General features: G+C 41.6%; 2 pseudogenes; both read right to left on the bottom strand.

Moving 5' to 3' along the window:
* Window positions 1-1,551: 1,551 nt before the first annotated feature.
* On the bottom strand, window positions 1,552-5,817 carry LOC137234765 (very-long-chain enoyl-CoA reductase pseudogene; annotated as a pseudogene).
* A 5,164-nt stretch (window positions 5,818-10,981) lies between these two features.
* On the bottom strand, window positions 10,982-12,904 carry LOC137234449 (uncharacterized; annotated as a pseudogene).
* Window positions 12,905-24,652: the final 11,748 nt, after the last annotated feature.

Raw genomic sequence — 24,652 nt, 5'->3', positions numbered from 1 at the left:
CGCCAGCAGTGTCTGGCAAGCGCTCCGATTGTATTTCTGCCATCAAAAGCTCTCAGTGAAAACTCATCTGCCTTGCAGATGCAGTTCGGAGTCGGCATAAAACATGTAGGTCCCGTCCGGCCAATTTGTAGGGAAAAATCAAGAGGAGCACGACGCAAATTGGAAGAGAAGCTCGGCCTTAGATCTCTTCGGAGGTTATCGCGCCTTACATTTATTGTATTTATTTTTAAATAAAAATAAATAAAACGATGTAGCCATGGCTTCAAAAGGGGGATGAATTCGAGTTGTCCAACATTACCTAGGCAAATAATATTGCGTTGCACTGACACTATCCGGAAAATGGGCATAACCGGGCGCAAAAGCTTTCCCCGCCGAAGGTAGAAATTGAAATGGGAAAGATCCCTAACCTTGAGCAGTATCTGGTACCCCTTACCACTGGTGGGGGGAAGCACCAGACTTACAAAAGGTCGTAGAAATCGGGAGAGTAGATCACAGTGCGTAAGATCACAAGCGAGAGGAGCCACAAGAAGGATGATACACAAAACCGCCAACTAATAGCCACGTTTAATAAAAACAAAGGGTTTAAAAAGCATACTAATAAAACGAGGAGAAAAACATTAAGTCTAAGATTCGTTGTTGGTATGCGATTAATTTTACGTTTTTTTCGGTGCAAATTTAAATTCCTGTTAAAGTTAACTAGAGTCTAACCCTGCCGCACAAAGTGTCCAATTGCACTGAAACCCAAACTTAATGCGTATGTATTTATATAAAGGACTAAACGCATGTTTATACATATGCATCCAGCTTTATAAAGTGAGGAAGTCTGCATAAAAAGGTTAAAAATGTTATTTTGCTTTCGCACTCCATTAAAATTTAGTTTATGTTAGGTGACGAAACCCATGAATCCCATGAGTATGTTCTATTCAGTCTCACTAAATGGCCACTTGCTAGATATTTTCACTTCCCCAAGTTTGTTTAATCTAAAGGCCAAAATTATAAAGCAATCAACGGCATCGTTACACCAGTTATAACACTCGATATTAAATTTACGCTATGATTGTCTAAAATACGTAAACCGCTTATGTGTTGAACACGCCCGTTCGGATACTCGAAAATTTTTTCGTCCTTGTCAATGTCTGAGAATTGAAGCGTTGCACCGAGGAATGAATCTAATAACGAACCAAAGAGTCCCGCTATGCCACCAAATATGACTAGATGCTATTGTGGCGGACTTATTAATCTTGTGTGTGTATCAACCGTATAGCGTACTGTGCAGTAGTAGACGAGTTCAATCAGTAAACCACCCGGCAATACCTTGCAGAGAAACACCTCCACCATGCCACTAAATTTTATTACCAGCACACAAACATATGCCTTAATTATATTTTTATTCCTAACATTAAAACACCAAGTTATGATGAAATTCTAACACCTCTGATAATAACGATTAAAATTGTTCAAATGTTTAGCTTTAAAAAATATGCAGCATTGCAATGGAATAATTTTTTCACCATCCTTCGAAACTTTTTGCCCAGATGATATTTTAATTTTTTACCCCAAAAACGGAAATATGGCATGGCGACATTTGGGATCGTCTTTAAACTCCTTTTTGTAATTGCGGCGTTTGCCTCAAGCCCATATGGTCATTTGATAAGCGCCAGCAATAGCAAAGATCAATGCTGGTAAATATTGTGTCATTAGAGAAAATGCCACCCAGGAGCCAATTTCATATGTATAGTTTGGGCAAGGTACCAAATTGAATAACTTGGTAAAAGGATTATCGTCAGGTACTGGGATATGTCGTACTTTCGCGCCCGGCGGACGTTAGTTGCGTAGCGCCATATGAATGGAAAAGTTCCATTCTCAAGGCAGTCGGTTCTATGTACCGGAGCGACTAGGGATTTTTCCCGACCAAGGACTGTCATTTCAGTGTGACCCCACTTAATTTGTTTCGTCCCTCCCACAAATTGTCATCCTCCCAGCAGCTCTTGCAGCAGGACTGCTCCATACTCTCTTACTCCGGGAAGGCATCGAATCCAATCCGGGTCCGTCTCCTGACCCCGGTCCTGAGAAATGGTTTTGCTACATCGGCCGGAAAAGAATCTTTTTAGGACGGTCATACTCTGTTCAGTGTGTCTCGTGCAAGGGATGGCTGCATCGGACAGGTTGTTCTGGGCTTGATCCCAAAACCCGACGTCCACGTAACTTTTTTAAATCCTTTGTGGCTCCTTGCTCTTCACGCCCAAGGGCGTCCCGTAGTCTACGCCTAAGCGCCCCCACTACCTTCCAGCAGCCCCGGTCAGCAAGCCACAACAAGTACCCGCTGCTGCTCGCGCCCCACGGCGCCAACAACTCAAACAGCTGATACCACTCATAACTACTACCCTCGTAGTAGAGTTGGTAGCAATGCTGAGCATCTGCCTTTGCCCCCGTCTTCCCACCCCCCCCCTCTTTTCCGGCAGAAATCGTGCAGGTCAGGGAAACAGACTCTTAGTCCCTACCTCCGTTTGCACCGTCTGCCAGCACAGAATATAGAGGTTTGCGATATCCGCCCAATGCAGCTCCTGCCTTGGGTGGTGCCACTTTCCTAGATGTTCTGGTCTCCGCGATGGCAACCCCCCGACAGGTTTCATCGCGCCATGTTGCCAGGTCGCAAACCCAAATCATTCGGGTACCCCAATGCTTGCCCAAGGACGCCCAGTCCCAGGGCCACAACAGCAATTGCGTCCTGGCCTTCCACAACCCAGGCGTAGTCACCCGTCACTTACCCCCAGAGTGGCGGCGTCTCCCCTTATGCACTTCAGAATTCTGCAGTTAAACTATAATGGACTAACTGGGAAGATTACGGAGATAGTCGATTTTATGAAGCCGCACAACATCCGCATTGCTGCGATTCAAGAGACTAAACTCACAGCAAGATCTGCGTTGCAGACCTGCTCTGGGTATAATGTCCACAGGAAAGACCGCGAGAGTGGAAATGGAGGGGCTCGCGTTTATCATACACCACTCTGTGCAATATTATATATTTGATCCTGGCATCGATCGCAGGGACAATGTCTTAGAACGTCAAGGCCTATCTGTCCGGTCAGGCGATGCAAACCTAGAAATCAACATCTACATCCCTCCTGCCACCTGTTGCCCCAGTGGATACCGCCCTAATATCAGGGCCTTACTCACTGGCAACAATCGCATTATCTTAGGCGATTTCAATGCCCATCATGATCTATGGCATTCAAACTTGCGGGCGGACAGTAGGGGTGAGATGTTGGAGGATCAAATAGAAGAAACGACGTTCTGCACAATAAACGAAGACGCCCCACACGTATGGTAGGAAGCTGTCACAGCTCGCCAGATATCACAATCGTGAGCGCATAACTCGTAAACTGCGTCAACTGGCAGCCGATGGTAACATTGGCATCCAACCACCTGCCCATACTTATTTCGCTCGAGCGTACCGCCAACTTCATCGCCACCGAAAAACGCACTTTCATAAACTTCAAAAAAGGAAAGTGGGAAGAATATAAATCTTTTACAGACAACCGCTTTGCTGCCCTCCCTATCCCGACTGATGCCCGCCAAGGGGAGCGTGCCTTCCGTAAGGTCATTGAATCCGCCTCGGCACGTTTCATTCCCGCCGGGAGAATTCCCGAAATCCGACCCCACTTCCCGGCGGTGGACGCAAACTTAGCGAGAGAACGTGAACTTATAAGACAGCTTGATCCAGCTACTAAAGCCTGGGAAACCAGCTAACATAAGTGAGTTGTATCGTCCGATATCTCTCCAATCGCCAGTGGCAAAGGCGCTTGAAGCCATTTTGCTCCCTTATTTCCAAGCAAATTTGCAACTAGCCCCTCATCAGCATGGCTTCAGAAAACTCCATAGCACTACCACCGCGCTAAATGCCATTAGCACCCAGATAAATTGCGGTTTAAATCAATACCCCCACCATAGAACAGTACTCGTAGCGCTAGACCTATCAAAATCTTTTTTTACGGTCAACCATGGCTCGTTACTGCAAGACCTGGAAGGGTCTACCCTTCCTCCATGTCTTAAAAGGTGGACCGCAAATTATCTGGATGGTCGGCAGGCATCGGCGCAATTTAGAAACGAAACATCAAAACCAAGGAGAATTAAAAAAGGAGTGCCACAGGGTGGTGTCCTATCCCCACTTTTGTTTAATTTCCACATATCTAAGCTACCTTCACCACCGGAAGGAGTCGCAATCGTTTCCTACGCCGATGACTGCACAATAATGGTCACAGGCCCAGGTCCAAAGATCTATGCGCTATGCAATAAAATAAAAGGCTACCTCCCTGATCTCTCCAGTTTTTTTGCCTAGCGAAACCTGGCATTATCACCGACTAAATCTTCCGCGACCTTATTTACAACATGGACGTCCCAAATGTCGACCATTTTGAACATCCACGTCGATGGCACTACGCTACCGACTGTCCTACACCCCAAAATCTTGGGTGTGACGTTTGATCTGGATCTACATTTTGGTGAGCACGCAGCCGCAATTGTTCCGAGAATTCAGAGCCGTAACAAAATCCTTAAATCCCTCGCTGGCAGTACCTGGGGAAAAGATAAAGAAACGCTCATGACTACATACAAAGCAATTAGCCAGCCGATTGCGTGCTACGCGTCACCCATATGGTCGCCAAGCCTAAAAATTACCCACTGGAATAAACTACAGGCCTGCCAAAATACTGCTCTCAGAATCGCCACGGGCTGTCTTCTTATGTCCCCAGAACACCATCTGCATAATGAGGTGAGAAATGAGATGCTGACCAAACAGTTCCTGTTGAATACCCAGAAACCTGGGCATCCCAACAGACATCTGATTGATGAACCAGCACCGCCTAGGGGCTTAAGAAGTCATCTCCGTAAGCATTTTGAGGAAATACGGCACCTGAGAACCCAGCCGTATGAAGCGAAAAAACACAAGCAGGTCCTTGGTGAACTCCATAAACAGGCATCGGACCTTTATGCCGGGAATTGCCCGGTGAATCCAGTACTTAAAAAAAAGTATCCAAAACTCGCGGAAGAGGAACGCATACTCCCCAGGGAAACGCGTGTCACTCTTGCTCAACTTCGTTCTGGATACTGTAACAGGTTAAACTCTTACCTATCCAGAATCAACCCCGACATACAAAATGTATGCCCCGCTTGCAATGTGTCCCCACATGACACCAACCATCTCTTTAATTGTAATGTGGAACCAACGCCTCTAACACCCCTTCCTTATGGTCCACCCCTGTTGAAACGACAAGTTTCCTTGGACTCCCGTTAGAGGATATTGATGACAATTTGTGATCGGTCGCGGCTATTAGGTGGGGCGAGCATTGCTACAACAACAACAACAACAATGGAAAAGTTCCCTAATTCACAGATCGCAAAGGCCGCCAAGAAACCCCACACTCGAAGTACGCAAGGACTTGTATATAAGGGATGATTTACATGATATGACACATAAGCTGTAAATCCCCAGTAGTAGCTGCAGGTCTTGAAGAGATTTCGTATAGGCATTGTGGCATGTGAGAACCGGTGCACAAAAATGGTCTTTAAAATTCTTTTGGCATAATGTACGGTGTAGCACGCAGCGGCAATATGTACGGTTGGTGACATAGGTTTATCTGCTGCTCCGCAAAAATGATAGCTGGGCGCGTATAGAAGTTAAGATAAACAAACAGCGGGCCGGCGTTTTGCATATTGCTTCTGTATGATATACCGCAAATCAACAACTGTGGTACTAGCGGGAACGTGGCATTTGCCGTATGATCTAGAGCCCGCCGTTGACAATATCTCAATATCCATAATTTATTATCAAAATTAGCAATAGATGTATTGGTTACACTAAACGCTATTATTTTAGAGCACTGTATTGGCTATCACCAGCGTATTTGCTAATGCGCTTTGCACAAATTGTGTTTTATGAGTAACTCAGTACAACACAAGTTAAAGTCTAACTGAGAATGTATTGCCTGCATCGTGTCATCATAACGCCCACCACGATCATTACCACGACCACCTCCACGAAAACAACCTGGTCAACCACGTCGCTGGAACTCCACACACAATCTGTAGCCATCATCATCATAAATATCCAGAACGTTTGCTGAAATAATATATCGCTTGCAATATACTTACGTTAAATCCCCTTCAAGCGTTTAGGTAGCCAGTAAGAATGGGGTGTTTTCTGCAGCCTTTTGGGTTTTCGCGTCCGCAGCAATGTCGACACGCGGTGAAAAATGTAGCTGCTTAACCGACAGAAGAAACAATCAAAATGAAAATGCAAGCGCTACGGTAACTTAACTTGATTGATTATAATTCTATAATTCACAAAGTTATGCTGCCTAAATGAAATAAAGAAAAGATAATGATTAGCAATAGAAACTAATTTCCAAAGTTCAAATACTTACCTTTTTTTTTGTTCTTTTTCTCCGATATGAGTACGCACGCCTCGCGCAGTGATGAAGGAAAGAAAAGGCACCGGCAAAATCGTGATATGTAATCCCGTTATGCCAATTCATAGGAATTTTCCATTCAACACACAGAATTATTACAAGTCTACCATTTATGTATATACGCATGTCTGCCTATTTGGGTATATGCACGTATTAGTGTTACACAAAATGTGCAATCACGTACTGAAAACAGAATATTATCAAAAATCGGTACTAGTACCGGTACTCTCTTCACAAAATTGTCCACTTTTTTTTAACAAAGAAGGTTGTTTTTTTGTTTGTTTTTTGTTTTTGACCTCGTCATATTTCTGGCAGGGGGCAGGACTTGTTGTTTTCAACAACAAACCTCATGAACCCTCCTGAATTAAGGCTTCGGTACAAAAGTCAAGAATCGAACTCTCGCAATGAACAAGTCCCGAAATGAAAACAAATTAAATTTTCTACGGCACTAGTGCGCCAGTTGGTATGACAAAAATACATAATGTATATACATTCGCATGCAGCAAGTTCAGCACATCAGCTCTATCAAAAAAAAGAAACACGCGACAGGGTGGCACATTGGCACGTAACATTTAGCATAATGGTACGTGCAGATAGAACGCGTCGTGAACAGCTTCGCAAGCCTGAAAATTCATGTCAGGGAATGGTAATTAATACAATTCTGCTTGGTGAAATTGTATTTAATATTCAGTTTAAACCATCTAGACTTTTTCAACCAGCACATGCAGTTGGTGGATTTTCGAATTTAAGTCCGATTTTCGCTATTCGTCATGAGCTGTCGCACAAAAGTAAATGCATAACTTCGTCGGCCTCTACGCTCCGCTTAAACTCGCTTTATTCATCTATCTTAACATACGTTTATCACTAAAATAACACCCTTTTTCACACGCAATAATGAAATATCTAATGACTAACTTAAATACGCAATGATTTGGGTGGGTGGCTTGGAATCACGTCCGTTCCAGCCTCCCACGCTTATCACCAAAACAAGTAATTTTGCGCGGGTGGCTTGGAATCACGTCCGTTCCAACCTCCCACACAGCAATCTTACTGGTTTTGTTAAATAGACATAAGCTGCTCGAAATCACGTCCATTCCGACAGCACTAATAATCATCACCCAACCAACCTCACGGCCACTCGCCCTGGCACCTCAATAAGATGCCACACCTCCTACAACAAAAAAAGGCAGTCGCCCGAGAGCGACACGGTACGTTACGACGCTGGAACGGAGACCTCGGCCTCTTCGTCCAGCCCAGGAAAACCTAAACAAAAAACCCTTCGAATCTGGAACGGAGACCTCAGCCTCTTCGTTCAACAAAAAAAAAAAAAAATGCGAATATGGAACGGAGACCTCAGCCTCTCCGTCCATCAAAAAGAAGAAACCAAAATTATGCCAGTCTGGAACGGAGACCTCGGCCTCTTCGTCCAGCACTATTACTTTATGGATTCACACACCCTATAGTGGCTAGCATACTGCGGGAATGCATGTGCGCAAATGGTCATCCAATTCAGAGGACATTCTAAGGGACATCCCCAAAGCAGATTTGCTCAGTGAGGACTTCCTGGCATTCGAAGATACCAGTTCAGTCAAGGCATTCGATGGAACACCCACTCTGATCTCTTCTATTTTAAAGCAGGGACGCTGGACAATCCCGAAAACATTACGAAGAGAGCGATATTATCGGCAGTCGCCAAACTTTTCGATCCATTAGGGTGGCTGGCACCAATGGTCATTGTGGCAAAAAGACTCAAGCAAAGTATTTGGTTAGAAGGCACCGCTTGGGACGAACCTTCACCGACCAATACCATGAGATCGATAAAATAAGGATACCTAGATGGGTCCACTTTTCTCTAGGAACCGACATCGAGATCCATGGATTTTGTGACGCATCCGAGAATGCTTATGCAGCAGCCGTTTACATGCGCGTCAAAACGGATGATGATGTCTGCACAAACCTGCTTCTAGCCAAAACCCGAGTAGCCCCAGTGAAAACTCTTTCTCTTCCACGTTTGGAACTTTCAGGAGCCGTGCTGTTAGCGGAAATCGCCGAATCAATTTTCAGAAATCTCAAATTGGGACCAGTGAATGTCCACCTTTGGACGGATTCAACTACCGTCCTCGCATGGATAAGGAAACCGCCCTGTTCTTGGTCCACTTTCGTCGCACATCGGATCACCAAGATCATCGGCATGGTCGGAAATAAGTACTGGTCGCACGTAAATTCAGAATCAAACCCAGCAGATTTAGGTAGCAGAAGATTACTGCGTCTGAATTGGTCAACAATTCGTTGTGGTGGCAGGGACCTTCTTGGCTACAAGAACATACTTCCCAATGGCCAGCACAGAAAATGACTACATCACCTCCGTAGAGGAAAAGAAGGCGAAGACCTGCGCAACGACAACCGTACATATTACCAATGCTTTTCTAACCTACCAAGAGCTTTACGAGTGCTATCCTATGTTATGAGATTCTACCGAAGAACTCACCCCGAAACAAAAAATGAATTCCATGTCATGTCGCACTTAATCTCCCCTGATGAAGTTAAGGCCACTACACGACTGTAATTAAAATCTATCAGAAACAACATTACAGTTCAGAATATAAAGATTTGAAGGCCGGAAAACCAATTGAAGGGAAAAGTGCAATACTCTCACTTAATCCCTACATAGACCAACATGGCATCATTCGGGTAGGAGGGCGACTCGGAGCATCAAAGGACTTAGCTTTTAATGAACGCCACCCAATCCTCCTCGCATACAACAGCAGGTTATCCCGTCTGACAGTCCTAATGTTTCATCAACAAAGTCTGCATGGGGAAAACCAACTCATGTTACGTCTGATACGCACCCAATACTGGATACCTAACATCAAAACCATGATTAGGGCAACAATTCACAATTGAAAAGTTTGCACTATACACCGAAAGCGGGCTCAGACCCAGCTAATGGGTATTCTCCCTCGCGAACGCACAACATTCAGCCGTGCATTCACAAATACTGGAGTCGACTTCGCCGGACACTTTGACATCAAAAGTTACCGCGGCAGGCGGTGTCGCCTATCCAAAGCCTATGTTTGCCTTTTCGTGTGTTTTTCCACTTGAGCAATTCGTCTGGAGGCCACTACTGACCTCAGTACACCATCATTTTTAGGGGCCTTTGCCCGTTTTATATCTAGACGCGGATGTCCTAAAAACGATCACGATCCCTACGATCATTTCACAAGCCCGAGGCATTGCTATCTCGAAGTACATCCACCAGTCACTCACGTGGCATTTCATTCCTGCGGGCGCGCCCCACATGAGAGGGCTGTGGGAGGTTGGAGTGAAAAGCTTCAAAAGCCACTTCAAAAAGATAGCCTCACCACTCAAGTTCACCTTCGAGGAATTCCACACACTCTTATGCCGGATCGAGACAGCCACTGGTTGTTTCACAAAAAGTTTTATTTTATTTGAATATTATTAATGAATAATAAAGTTAACAAAATTGGTTTAGTTGAATTGCAGTTCAATTAGACTTTAATTGAAAGTACAGTTAATAGTTTTATAAAAGTTTACGAAAGGTCACGGTGCAACTACTATTCAGCTCGGCGTCAGGTTTACAACTAACTTTTCTGCTGTTTTATTTCAAAGTTAGCATTTTGGCAGGGTTTGCTATAACAGAGCGACACGCCTGCAAGGTTGTATTTTATTTGTATAATTTGGCCTGATTTGTATGTTTAGGGTTTGTTTATGTAAATGGCTAATTAATATTCTCGACCACTTCTAGTCTTAAGACCCAATCCCACAATCGGCCGTCCTGACATTCGTTCGTCCCTGAACGATGGGCTCCACATTTTTATGTACTCTGCCACCGTTGTCGTTCGGCTGGGTCCCTCATGTTCACACACTCTTATGCCGGATCGAGGCAGCCACGGGCAGCCACCTACTGGCCCCGCCAGAACTGGATCCTAGTGAGAGCTCTGCCTCGATGATCAATCGTTGGCAGAAACTCAAAGCCCTCCATCACACTTTCTGCAAGCGATGGAAAACCGAATATCTATCCGAACTTCAAAAGCGTGTGAAGTGGAAGCATCCCAAACAAAATATACAAGTGGGAGATCTCGCTGTCCTCAAGGAGGACAACTTATCTCCCAACGAATGGAGGTTAGGTCGAGTCGTCAAATCACACCCCGGTTAAGATAGCCGAGTTCGCGTAGTGGACCTCATAACCGAGAAGGCTCAAGTCAGACGACCTTTGGTCAAACTGATCCTTCTTCCAATGGAGGAGATGGATTGCGAGAAGAACAAGAGGTCCTCATAACAATCCCTCCGTTCCTTTCCCTCTTTTCCAAATTCGACCTTCCTCCCGAATAATATAACAACAATTTAATTTTACTAATTTAAAAAAATATAAATACTTTTCCCAGCCGTTGTGATATTTCTGATTAACACTTCCATTTCTTAAGCCATTCAGCTGACGGTTCAGTTTATCTTCAGCGTTTTATTTTTTCTACAACAATAATTATGACCACACCTTATATACCCGCCAATGGCATCATAAAACTGGACATCTACTTCAGCTCGCTCTTCGGATTCCATCATAAAATACATTTCTAATAACCCAATCAAATCTGTTTTAATCGCCACCTTTGTTGTTTAATGCGATAACCTGCCGAGGTAATCGCGACAATTGAACAACATAATCATATCACTAGTTTTAGCCACCTCAACGAAGGTCTCGATGTTTACCCAATGTCTCAATTTTAAAAATGCGGTTGCCTTTAAGGTTAAACGTATTTCATCTGCTGCTTTACTTAACTCCTGACTAATATTTGCTAGAACAGGTCCACGCCCAAATACGACATTTAAGCTGGACTAAACTCATCAAGATTATAATCGATTACATCTTCCACCCTCGTAGTTTTAATGGAACACTCTTAGTAGATGTCAACTTCATCTTTGGGGCGCAATACCAGCACGAGTGGTGCACCATGTCCTTTGTAGGACATTTTTCAAACTCATGGTATGCCTGCATATAGACACAAACATTCCGAAATAATCTTCAAGTTGAGGCCAAAGCTTATTGTGTCTACCACATGAAATTCTGCAAAACATGACGCGATCATATAGCGATTTACTCGTCTCAGTGGAAGAAGGTCAAACGGTACAAGGAAATTCATAAACCCATATGTTTTTTTTTCTTCTTTTTTTTTACGAGGAGGAAGCATCGAAAGCCTCATAGTCAGTGTGGAACTTTAACCGCACTAAACCTCCTACCGTCTGAGTACTATTTACCCCCCGGTACTACCGTCAAGTATTCCGTCGGGAGGTAGGTTGAGCACTAAGCTCTACGTCTGTTGGGGTCACTTTGCTGTACTTAGATAGTGCCGCGGTATGGTTAACACTGGCACTGCCACGCCCTGCTTACTACCTGAATGTGCTTGACGCATACCACTTCTACGAATATTTCCAAGCCTACCTTAAACACTGTACATATAGTGCTTGTGGCATGCTTGTGCGTTCGACTACTTGTATTGTAGGGTTTTGTTTTTTTTATATGTATACATGTGTAAATTAAATTATATATGTATAAATAGAAATTTTTTTTTTATTTCAATAGGTTTTTCCGTTTTTCATTAAATTAATTTTTTTTTTCCACAATACGTAACGGGGCTTTCCTCGTACTTCCACCGGTTGGAGAGGCCTTCTCTCCAATCCGAGTATAAACTCTGATTACATGTGAGACGTTTACCCTCATACTCGTTGTTTCTACAGTTGGAGAGGCCTTGTCTCCAATCCGTAGGTTTGTCGTTGCGTGTATGTTGACTGCTTTTGGTCGCACGGTTGAAGAGGCCGTGTCTCCAATCCGTGCTTTATTCCTTCACCTGGGGCAGTATTCGAGCGGTTGAAGAGGCCTTGTCTCCAATCCGTCGCCTGGTTTACTATTACATTACCTACATATATTACGGTATTTTCTTATTTTATCATTCTCACGCCGCTAATTGTACGGAGGCCTTGCATCCAATATGTGCTCAGCTCGATCCCCTCCACCTTAGCAATTTGTTATCCACCCACACAACTAGACTGTTCAATGTTCGCTGCTGCGCCGTAGCCTTTCAAGACTTCGTAGACACTTCATTATTTCCGCTATTACATCGCATGCCGCGGACCATTTTACCTTGCTTTGTAGCATGCATCCAACAATTGTTTCAGGAGTGTAATCCTCTCCAAATATTCTGCACAGTTTGCATCTCGAACTATAGAACCTGGGACACTCGAAAAATACATGGTAAACATCTTCTACTGTATCGCCGCCGCAGTGATCGCATATGTTGTTAGGCTCGTGATTGAATTGGTGCAAATATTCCTTAAAGCATCCGTGACCACTCAGAAACTGTGTGAGGTAGAAATCTACCTCGCCGTGCTTTCTAGATATCCATATATTAATATCTGGGATACATCGGTGTGTCCAGCGACCATTTGTTGAGGCATTCCACCTGAGCTGCCAGTTCTTCCTTAAACCCATATATGTGTGTTCATGTATATGCAGTCGCGACAATTATTTGATCACTTAACTATGTGAAACTATTTAAAGAAACTTCCAAGGCGGTACGATCTCATGACAGGCTACAAAAACTGCTTACAAACTCCAGGTGACTTTAAGATCATAGTGGGAATGTACACACAACATATACTCTGTCAAAACAGTCATATGCGTACAAATGCCAAGCCGGCTTAAGAGCACATTAGTAGCACATTGGGGGCACTTAAGGAATTATTTATACATACGCTGCAGTGTATCAAAGAATATAGTTTTACATATCCAGAACTAGACACAGATTTTATGCAATATTTAGTGCCCAAACACGTGTCCACAGTATTTGCCGATGTATCCCGCAACACTGCCGATTTGTAACACTCAAAGGAATGATGAATTCTCCGTTACTTAAAGTTTTACTTGTGCAGTGCAACGAACTAAGGAAGAGCGTCAGACACAGTGCCATCCTATGTTGCCACCATAACGAAGATAATGAAAATGAAGAACTTTTATTAGCGAAACCAATAGCTCCTAGTAATGCGATATGGCGTAAGCGTTCTCGATTCACTGGACTGTACGATTCGTATAACTGACCGTGGATGGGTACACCAGCGCCAACAAAATTAAGCATTGCGCTCGCCGAACTTCTAGTACGTCCACGACATAAAACCAAAACTCACGATTGGATAATATTCCTTCGACGTCAGCACAAATGACATTACAAGGAAATGCTGCTACATCGATCGCCAACTTACATGACGCGCATATTGTGTCAATACCACAAGTTGACTTGAGATTTCAGCACTACCTAAGCGAATTGGCTACTTTCACACATCTTCGCCTCATATCAGGCCCGGCGAGTGAGTACTACACGTGCCTTTGCAAAGTCATAGCCCTTAAAAAGTTTTTCTCGACATGGAACAAAACATTTACTACATTGGTTGGATAAACACCTTCTGAAGAAACAGCTGCTCAATTTGCAAACCCCCACTTAGAAGTTTAAGCGCAAATCCTCTGGTTTAAAGCCCAAGACTTCAAGTGAGAAAATGGAACCAGAATCGTATACTTGAGCAATGACCAAACCATAAGAGAAGGGCGTGGTGTTCAACGTGTTCAGCAATGGTGCTTCGGAGGCACCGATTTTATCACCAGGGTTCAAATTGTTTCCTTAAACTAAGAAATAAAAACTATGGAACTTATCGACGGCCCAAATTTGTTGCATAGGTATTCACCTTGCATGTGTTGTACTGCATATGGCCGCCAACGCAAATACCAATAAGGCAAAAAAAGCCCGGATGAAGTAAAAGATTTCATACTGCTGCCAAATCGAAAGGATTCACCACAACCTGCGAAGATTTATCACTGAGGGGCGCCCCATACGTGGTGTAATCTGAGATAACCTACCACCAGAATAACTGTGAGATTTAGCAGATTTGTGAAATTTCTCTATTACCTTATTGTATACAAATTGTTACACGCAGTTTCATTTGGTGCGCTGATTATTCCACATTTGCAATTAGCTTTCGTTTTACCCAATGCTTTGAGTGATCTGAAGACTCCTCCACTGTTGAGTATGGATGTCGAAACCATAACATATTTTGTTCTTGTACCTCATATTCACGCTGCAACGTTTATATTGCCCGGGTACTGACTGGCCTAATAACTCGCCGCTCGCCACAGAATGTGCCCAGACACAGTTTTCTTAAAGAAATCAATTAAGGTTAACTTCATTTTAGTTGAAAATGGGTTTTGGAAGTAACATTCATGTTTTAACCAATTGTTAACAAAGGCACAGGTCCAGCGGTCAGCTACTATGAACGCGCTGTTCATAAAATCATCATGAATGGAAAATCTGAAAAAGAAAAAAAATTCATTAGGTGCTATGTGCTGTAATAGACATCGCAAAAGTGTGACAACTGCCAGCGCGGCCGACGCCGCAGTTGGAGCACCCCATTGCGATGCCGGTACATACAATAAAATAAAAGCAAAATCATACAAAACCATCTCTTCCGGGATCTCCACGCCAGCAACCTAAAAATAAAAGGAAAATAATTATTAGTGTGAAATAAATAATAATTTAATATATTCTAAACTACCAAGTCTTAAATTTAACTTACCATTTTCCTCCTTAATTAGGCATGCGTCGTACTCCAAGCGCCGTAGTAAAAGAATTGAAGGAACGAAAAAAATCATTAGATTTATTTACCGTTTCTTTCAATTCACTGGAATTTTACATTCTATATACGGGTGTGTATGAATGTTCATTTGTTTTGTCTTTTGTCGTTGGCATTTTGTAACCAACGTATGTACATATGTATGTATGAATGCCTACTTGGCTCGGCATATTATATTAGTGTTGCATCAAAAGAGGCAACCGAGTACCGAAAACCCGCAAAACACAAAATCGGGATCGGCATTTTACTCACGCACAAAAATAAGGGCAAAAACATCATTTAAAAATAATTATTCTCTCATTTACAAAAAAAAAAAAAAACAACAAACAAAAAAATGTTTTTTTTTTGATTTTTTGGTTTTTTTGCCGTCGGTACTGCTTGGTTTTTTTAGCTGGGGGTTTTCAACAACAAACATCACAAACAGTCATGATTAAGGGTTCGATACAAAAACAATCCGAGACCCGAAATTAAAGAGTCGCGAAATGAAAAAGTCCCGAAATGAGATAAAGTCAACTTTTCTACGGCACTAGTGCGCCACCTCGCATGACAAAAATACATAATGTATATATGTACATTCGCATGCTATAAATTCACCACATCAGCTCTATCAAAAAAAAAAAAAAAAAACGAAACACGCGACAGGGTGGCACATTGGTATGTAACATATAGCATAATGGTACTTGCAGATAGAACGCGATGTGAAGAACGCCTCGCTAATCGGGAAAATTCTTGTCATGGAATGGTAAATAATACAATTGGGCTTTGTGAAATTGTATTTAATATCCAGTTTAAACCACCTAGACCTTATCAACCACTTTATATAAGCACATGCAGTTGGTGGATTTTCGAATTTAATTACGATTTTCGCTATTCGTCATGAGCTGTCGCACATAATTAAATTCATAATTTCGTCGACCTCTACGCTCCGCTTAAACTCGATTTATTTATCTATTTTTACATATGTTTGTTAATAAAATAACACTCTTTTGCACACGCAATAATGAAATATCTACTAACTTAAATACAAAATGATTTGGGTGGGTGACTTGGAATCACGTCCGTTCCAACCTCCCACGCTTATCACCAAAACAGGTAATCTTGCGCGGGTGGCTTGGAATCACGTCCAATCCAACCTCCCACACGCTGCAATCTTACTGGTTTTGTTAAATATGCATTAGCTGCTCGAAATCACGTCCATTCCAACAGCACTAATAATCATCACCCATTCAACCTGACGACCACTCGCCCTTGCACCTCAATAAGATGCCACACCTCCTCCAACAAAAAAAAAAGTCGTCCGAGAGCGATACGATACGTTAGACGATGGAACGGAGACCTCGGCCTCTTCGTCCAGCCCAGGAAAACCTAAGCAAAAAAAAACCTGCTACTCTAGAACGGAGTCCTCGGCCTCTTCATCCAACAAAAAAAAAAAAAAAAAATGCGAATCTAGAACGGAGACCTCGGCCTCCGTCCAACAAAAGGAGAAACCAAAATTTTGTCAGTCTGGAACGGAGACCGCGGCCTCTTCGTCCAGCACTATTTCTTTATGGATTTTATATATTTTAAGAATTATGTATGATCAAATGGCAAGAAATATTCACGTCTACTTTATCACAAATGTTCCTTTAATCCTAGCTTAGGTGGCATGCTGCGTAAGTCGGGCAGGACTCCGGGTCACCCGCTACGCTGGCGAAATACAAGATTTAGGTTAAGTTTAGTTTTAATGCAAATGTTTTCTCGCTCTGCTTTTCAGCGGTCGGAGATCTGTGGGGGTAAAAACGATGTTGCGTATCGCAAGGAGGCGGCATGTTTAGGCAAGATGCCTAACTTTCCGCATTTGACTGCGATCCCCCTAATGCAACTCTGCGATTCGATACTCGATATCGACTTTAACTTATAGCCACCCACACCATCACCGCCACATGATTTGCATGCATGTGCATGCACGTGTATGTGTGCTTTTTGTCAGAACTCATGCATATGAATGTCGGGGTTGATGTGTGGGTGCCTTTCCCCTCCAAAACGGAGGATTTTGCGGGTCAACGGTTGTCGCTTTCGATAGAACCGGCCTCTTGGATTCTAGCAGTCAACCTGTTCACATCTGCCGCCAGCAATCTCTACCATGTTCCAACAATACATTCAGGTAATATTGTAAATTTAATATTTCTTAACTCTACACAATAAAACCTACCTATTATAACGAGAAATTCTCGTTATCTCTTGTTTATTTGCAAATACACCCGCTTATTGAGATCGACCCCAGTGCGCCCACCTACCTCCAGGAGCAGACGCACCCCGGCCGAACACATGGTTTTCGATTCACTCCACAGGATACAGCTGTCGATATCAACAGAGTGCTCCTCATGTATGTACTGCATAAGACGCGGGTCTAAAACAGCTGCCTGTATTTCAAATCGTGGCATCGTCAAAGTTTTCATTGCAGCATATTTTGATTTTATGCCACCAAAATTTTACCCGAAGAGTTGCAAGACCGCCAATGGGCGACGACGGCAAAGAGGTTTTCACCAGAGTATGCATCGGCACAATTCAATTGTGTAGTATACGATTTACGGTGCATACTCCAATTTTTTTTTGTGTATTGTATTTGTGCGCGCACAATAATTCATAGAACTCTTAGTGTGCATTGAAATAGACAAAACAAGCAACTTAGTATACATTCACGAATGCACTCACCATTCGTGGATGTACTAAGAAATTTTGTATATCACTTCGTAGGCTGTCAGAGGAAGAATTTTAGTTTAGATGCCTAAGGGTTATTTGTTTAGTAATTCTGTTGACCTTTGTATCAAGGTAGCCTTTTGCTTAGGTTAATGATAGGTTTTTTCCCTTAAGTGGACCAGGGATCGACCTATTCCAAAAACAAATTATTTATTAAGCACTCGCTTGAATTTATGGTATATAAGTAGTTCGCTTAGGTTATAATAAGGAAACTTTTTTTCCGGGAAGTCGACCAGGGACCAATATAATTTATTTATTGATCAGGGGCCAACTGTTTCCATTAACATGTATTTATTAAGCGATGTGTTTGAAATGTGGTACATAGGTAGCTATTCGCCTATTTTTATAGTTTGGCTTCATTGAGATTTTTTGGTGCTAATAAAATTTAATTAGGTAATGCAGTTGTAGACCATACACACAGCTAATGAAGCAATGCAGTTGTAGACCATACATACAGCTAAATGTACACGTACATACGAGTGGCTGCTTCATGTTTTTCTTGTTGCGTGATTATTTATTAACAACTTAGTGATGCTAATATTCGTCACAATACATAGGTATTTTTGTAAAAAACTAAACAGTGTTGCAAAAAATATCTTACTTAAATCTTGTTATTCTCGACCAAGCCCTTAAAAAAATATCATAAATGGCTCAGGTATTTTTTTAGTATTTTATAGTATTATTTATATACATAAATGTACTTTTTCTTTGCTAATATTCATAATAAGGCCGCAATTATTCATGTATTATTTTAAATCAGACTGAAATATGAAAAGAAATATTATTTCGTTGTTATGGTCAAAAATTGTCCACCTGCATGTCCACCATATTTCGCGTCAAATTTAGAGTGGAATAGCAGTCATTATCTACGTCCACGTTCCACAATGTTTGGTCACAGTGACACAATGGAAAGGTTAGTGCCAATGCCTCTCTGCTGCGCACCTCATTCAATGGCGAGCTTTATAATCGTCATTTACCTAACCAAAACAACACAACTACGTTTGCAACTTTTCTGCAATATTTGTTGCAATTTTTTTTTAATTCTTCCGTAGGTTGTGCGGCAATTTGTTGCATACGAGTTGCTCTCTGTTGAAAATTACCCGGTAAAATTTCACGTAAATTTGAGTGATTCCATAGGTATGTACACTGTGTACATTATTCGGATATAATGCTTCTGCTACAATTTGTATGCCCCCAACACAGTGAACGCATCTGGTGCTGAGCGTGCCATATTTGTCGAAATCCTTCGCAGCTACACTTAGCAAACTTGTTTTGTGGTTTATTGTATCACAGCCGTCGGCGGAATTATGTCTTAAGTTTGTTGAACATTTATGTATTACTTTCGATGAAATTTACAATTTTTTACGTAATTTGTAAATGAAGGCATTTAAGATTTCCTTCAGCGGTTGCGAAACAAATGTAAATTTCATCAAAGCAGTCGAAGCTGGCAAATTGTAAGTGCTGCCTCCACCTTGTGCATCTTTCTTTCCAAATCAATATTTTGATTTGACATTTCGTTGCAAGTCAAAAGAAAAGTGCACGAATTCAGTATAAATTTATTTACGAAGGCAAGAACGCGTTCTTAATCAAAGGTGGTATATGTGATTTCTACACACTCTGCGATAGCGTGTTATCCATGTTCTACAATTCAGTATTTAATCTAAAATATTTTATTGTCGTGAAACGAGCCCTATTGGGACATCGAGTACATAAATTTAAATCTGGACGTTTGCTTTCTTTTTCGCCTGCATTTAGTTAAATACTTGTTAGGCGTAATTCATTTTTTCCTTCAGTACTTTAACACAAAAATTTAACTAAACCGGAACTTACTCCTGAAAAGAAAAAAAATTCATTACTATGTGCTGTAATAGACATCGCAAAAGTGTGACAACTGCCGGCGTGGCCGACGCCGCAGTTAGAGCACCCCATTGCGATGCCGGTACATACAACAACAAACAAAACCTTCTCCTCCGGGATCTCCACGCCAGCAACCTAAAAATAAAGGGAAAATAATTATTAGTGTGAAATAAATAATAATTTAATATATTCTAAACTACCAAGTCTTAAAATTAACTTACCATTTTCCTCCTCAATTAGGCATGCGTGGTACTCCAAGCGCCGTAATAAAATAATTGAAAGAACGAAAAAAATTCATTAGATTTTTTTACCGTTTCTTTCAATTCATTGGAATTTTACATTCTATACACGGGTGTGTATGAATGTTCATTTGTTTTGTCTTTTGCCTTTGGCATATTTGTAACCAACGTATGTACATATGTATGTATGTATGCCTACTTGGCTCGGCATATCATATTAATGTTGCATCAAAAGAGGCAACCGGGTACCGAAAACACGCAAAACACAAAATCGGGATCGGCATTTTTTTTAAACCCATATGGGCGCCCGGGCAGTCCCAAAACATACTTACACACAAAAATAACGGCAAAAACCAAATTTAAAAATAATTATGCTCTGTTTACCAAAACAAAAGAACACAAAAAAAAATCTTTTTTGATTTTTTGATTTTTTTTCCGTCGGTACTGCTTGGTTTTTTGGCTGGGGGGCAGGACTTGTTGTTCTCAACAACAAACATCACAAACAATCATGATTAAGGGTTCGGTACAAAAACAACCCGAGTCCCGAAATTGAAGAAATGAAAGTCCCGAAATGAGATAAAATCAACTTTTCTACGGCACTAGTGCGCCAGCTCGCATGACAAAAATACATGATGTATATACACTCGCATGCTATAAATTCACATCATCTGTATTAAAAAAAAAAGAAACACGCGACCGGGTGGCACATTTGTACGTAATATTTAGCATAATGGTACTGCAGATAGAACGCGACGTGGAGAACGCCTCGCAAATCGGGAAAATTCATGTCAGGGAATGATAAATAATACAATTCGGCTTGGTGAAATTGTATTTAATCTTCAGTTTAAACCACCTAGACCTTATCGAATTTAATTACGATTTTCGCTATTCGTCATGAGCTTTGGCACATAATTGAATTCATAATTTCGTCGGCCTCTACGCTCCGCTTAAACTCGGTTTATTTATCTATTTTAACATACGTTTGTTAATAAAATAACACTCTTTTTCACACGTAATAATGAAATATCTACTGACTAACTTAAATACGAAATGATTTGGGTGGGTGACTTGGAATCACGTCCGTTCCAACCTCCCACGCTTATCACCAAAAGAGGTAATTTTGCGCGGGTGGCTTGGAACCACGTCCAATCCAAACTCCCACACACTGCAATCTTACTGGTTTTGTTAAATATGCATTAGCTGCTCGAAATCACGTCCATTCCGACAGCACTAATAATCCTCACCCATTCAACCTGACGACCACTCGCCCTGGCACCTCAATAAGATTCCACACCTCCTCCAACAAAAAAAAATAGTCGCCCGAGAGCGACACGATACGTTAGACGCTGGAACGGAGACCTCGACCTCTTCGTCCAGCCCAGGAAAACCTAAGCAAAAAAAACCTGCTACTCTAGAACGGAGTCCTCGGCCTCTTCGTCCAACAAAAAAAAAAAAAAAAAATGCGAATCTGGAACGGGGACCTCGGCCTCTCCGTCCAACAAAAGGCCTCTTCGTCCAGCACTATTTCTTTATGGATTTTATATATTTTAAGAATTATGTATCATCAAATGGCAAGAAATATTCACGTCTCCTTTAATCCTAGCTTAGGTGGCATGCTGCGCAAGTCGGGCAGGACTCCCGGCCACCCGCGACGCTGGCGAAATACAAGATTTAGGTTAAGTTTAGTTTTAATGCAAATGTTTTTTCGCGCTGCTTTTCAGCGGTCGGAGATCGGAGGGGGTAAAAACGATGTTACGTCTCACAAGGAGGCGGCATGTTTAGGCAAGATGCCTAACTTTTCCGCATTTGACTGCGATCACCCTAATGCAACTCTGCGATTCGATACTCGATACTCGACTTTAACTTATAGCCACCCACACCATCACCGCCATATGCTTTGCATGCACGTGTATGTGTGCTTTTTGTCAGCACTCATGCATATGAATGTCGGGGTTGATGTGTGGGTGCCTTTCCCCTCCAAAACGGAGGATTTTGCGGGTCAACGGTTGTCGCTTTCGATACAACCGGCCTCTTGGATTCTAGCAGTCAACCTGTTCACATCTGCCGCCAGCGATCTCTACCATGTTCCAGCAATATATTCAGGTAATATTGTAAATTTAATATTTCTTAACTGTACACAATAAAACCTACCTATTATAACGAGAAATTCTCGTTATCTCTTGTTTATTTGCAAATACACCCGCTTATTGAGATCGACCCCAGTGCGCCCATCTACCTCCAGGAGCAGACGCACCCCGACCGAACACATGGTTTTCGATTCACTCCACAGGATACAGCTGTCGATATCAACAGAGTGCTCCTCATGAATGTACTGTATAAGACGCGGGTCTAAAACAGCTGCCTGTATTTCAAATCGTGGCATTGTCAAAGTTTTCATTGCAGCATATTTTGATTTTATGCCACCAAAATTTTACCCGAAGAGTTGCAAGACCGCCAATGGGCGACGACGGCAAAGACGTCTTCACCAGAGTATGCATCGGCACAATTCAATTGTGCAGTATACGATTTACGGTGCATACTCCAATATTTTTGTTTATTGTATTTGTGCGCGCACAATAATTCATAGAACTCTTAGTGTGCATTGAAATAAACAAAACAAGCAACTTAGTATACATTCACGAATGCACTCACCATTCGTGGATGTACTAAGAAATTTTGTATATCACTTGGTAGGCTGTCATAGGAAGAATTTTAGGTTAGATGCCGAAGGGTTATTTGTTTAGTAATTCTGTTGACCTTTGTATCAAGGTAGCCTTTTGCTTAGGTTAATGATAGGTTTTTTCCCTTAAGTGGACCAGGGATCGACCTATTCCAAAAACAAATTATTTATTAAGCACTCGCTTGAATTTATGGTATATAAGTAGTTCGCTTAGGTTATAATAAGGAAACTTTTTTTCCGGGAAGTCGACCAGGGACCAATATAATTTATTTATTGATCAGGGGCCAACTGTTTCCATTAACATGTATTTATTAAGCGATTTGTTTGAAATGTGGTACATAGGTAGCTATTCGACTATTTTTATATTTTGGCTTCATTGAGATTTTTTGGTGCTAATAGAATTTAATTAGGTAATGCAGTTGTAGACCATACACACAGCTAATGAAGCAATGTAGTTGTAGACCATACACACAGCTAAATGTACACGTACATACGAGTGGCTGCTACATGTTTTTCTTGTTGCGTGATTATTTATTAACAACTTAGTGATGCTAATATTCGTCACATCCTTCGCAACTTGTTTTGTGGTTTATTGTATCACAGCCGTCGGCGGAATTATGTCTTAAGTTTGTTGAACATTTATGTATTACTTTCGATGAAATTTACAATTTTTTACGTAATTTGTAAATGAAGGCATTTAAAATTTCCTTCAGCGGTTGCGAAACAAATGCAAATTTCATCAAAGCAGTCGAAGCTGGCAAATTGTAAGTGATGCCTCCACCTTGTGCATCTTTCTTTCCAAATCTATATTTTGATTTAACATTTCGTTGCAAGTCAAAAGAAAAGTTCACGAATTCAGTATAAATTTATTTAGGAAGGCAAGAACGCGTTCTTAATCAAAGGTGGTATATGTGATTTCTCCACACTCTGCGATAGCGTGTTATCCATGTTCTACAATTCAGTATTTAATCTAAAATATTTTAGTGTCGTGAAACGAGCCCTATTGAGACATCGAGTACATAAATTTAAGGCTGGACGTTTGCTTTCTTTTTCGCCTGCATTAAGTTAAAATACTTGTTAGGCGTAATTTATTTTTTCCTTCAGTACTTTAACACAAAAATTTAACTAAACCGGAACTTACTCCTGAAAAGAAAAAAAAATTAATTACTATGTGCTGTAATAGACATCACAAAAGTGTGACAACTGCCGGCGCGGCCGACGCCGCAGTTAGAGCACCCCATTGCGATGCCGGTACATACAATACAATAAAACAAAACCTTCTCCTCCGGGATCTCCACGCCAGCAACCTAAAAATAAAAGGAAAATAATTATTATTGTGAAATAAATAATAATTTAATATATTCTAAACTACCAAGTCTTAAAATTAACTTACTATTTTCCTCCTCAATTAGGCATGCGTCGTACTCCAAGCGCCGTAATAAAAGAATTGAAAGAACGAAAAAAATCCTTAGACTTAGGACTTGTTGTTCTCAACAACAAACATCACAAACAATCATGATTAAGGGTTCGGTACAAAAACAACCCGAGTCCCGAAATTGAAGAAATGAAAGTCCCGAAATGAGATAAAATCAACTTTTCTACGGCACTAGTGCGCCAGCTCGCATGACAAAAATACATAATGTATATACACTCGCATGCTATAAATTCACATCAGCTCTATTAAAAAAAAAAGAAACACGCGACCGGGTGGCACATTTGTACGTAATATTTAGCATAATGGTACTGCAGATAGAACGCGACGTGGAGAACGCCTCGCCAATCGGGAAAATTCATGTCAGGGAATGATAAATAATACAATTCGGCTTGGTGAAATTGTATTTAATCTTCAGTTTAAACCACCTAGACCTTATCAACCACTTTATATAAGCACATGCAGTTGGTGGATTTTCGAATTTAATTACGATTTTGGCTATTCGTCATGAGCTGTGGCACATAATTAAATTCATAATTTCGTCGGC

Source organism: Eurosta solidaginis, chromosome X, assembly GCF_040869045.1.
Source record: "Eurosta solidaginis isolate ZX-2024a chromosome X, ASM4086904v1, whole genome shotgun sequence".
In the NCBI taxonomy this organism is placed as follows: domain Eukaryota; kingdom Metazoa; phylum Arthropoda; class Insecta; order Diptera; family Tephritidae; genus Eurosta; species Eurosta solidaginis.
Note: the sequence above shows the minus strand (reverse complement) of the source record. Positions and strands in the feature narration are given on the sequence as shown.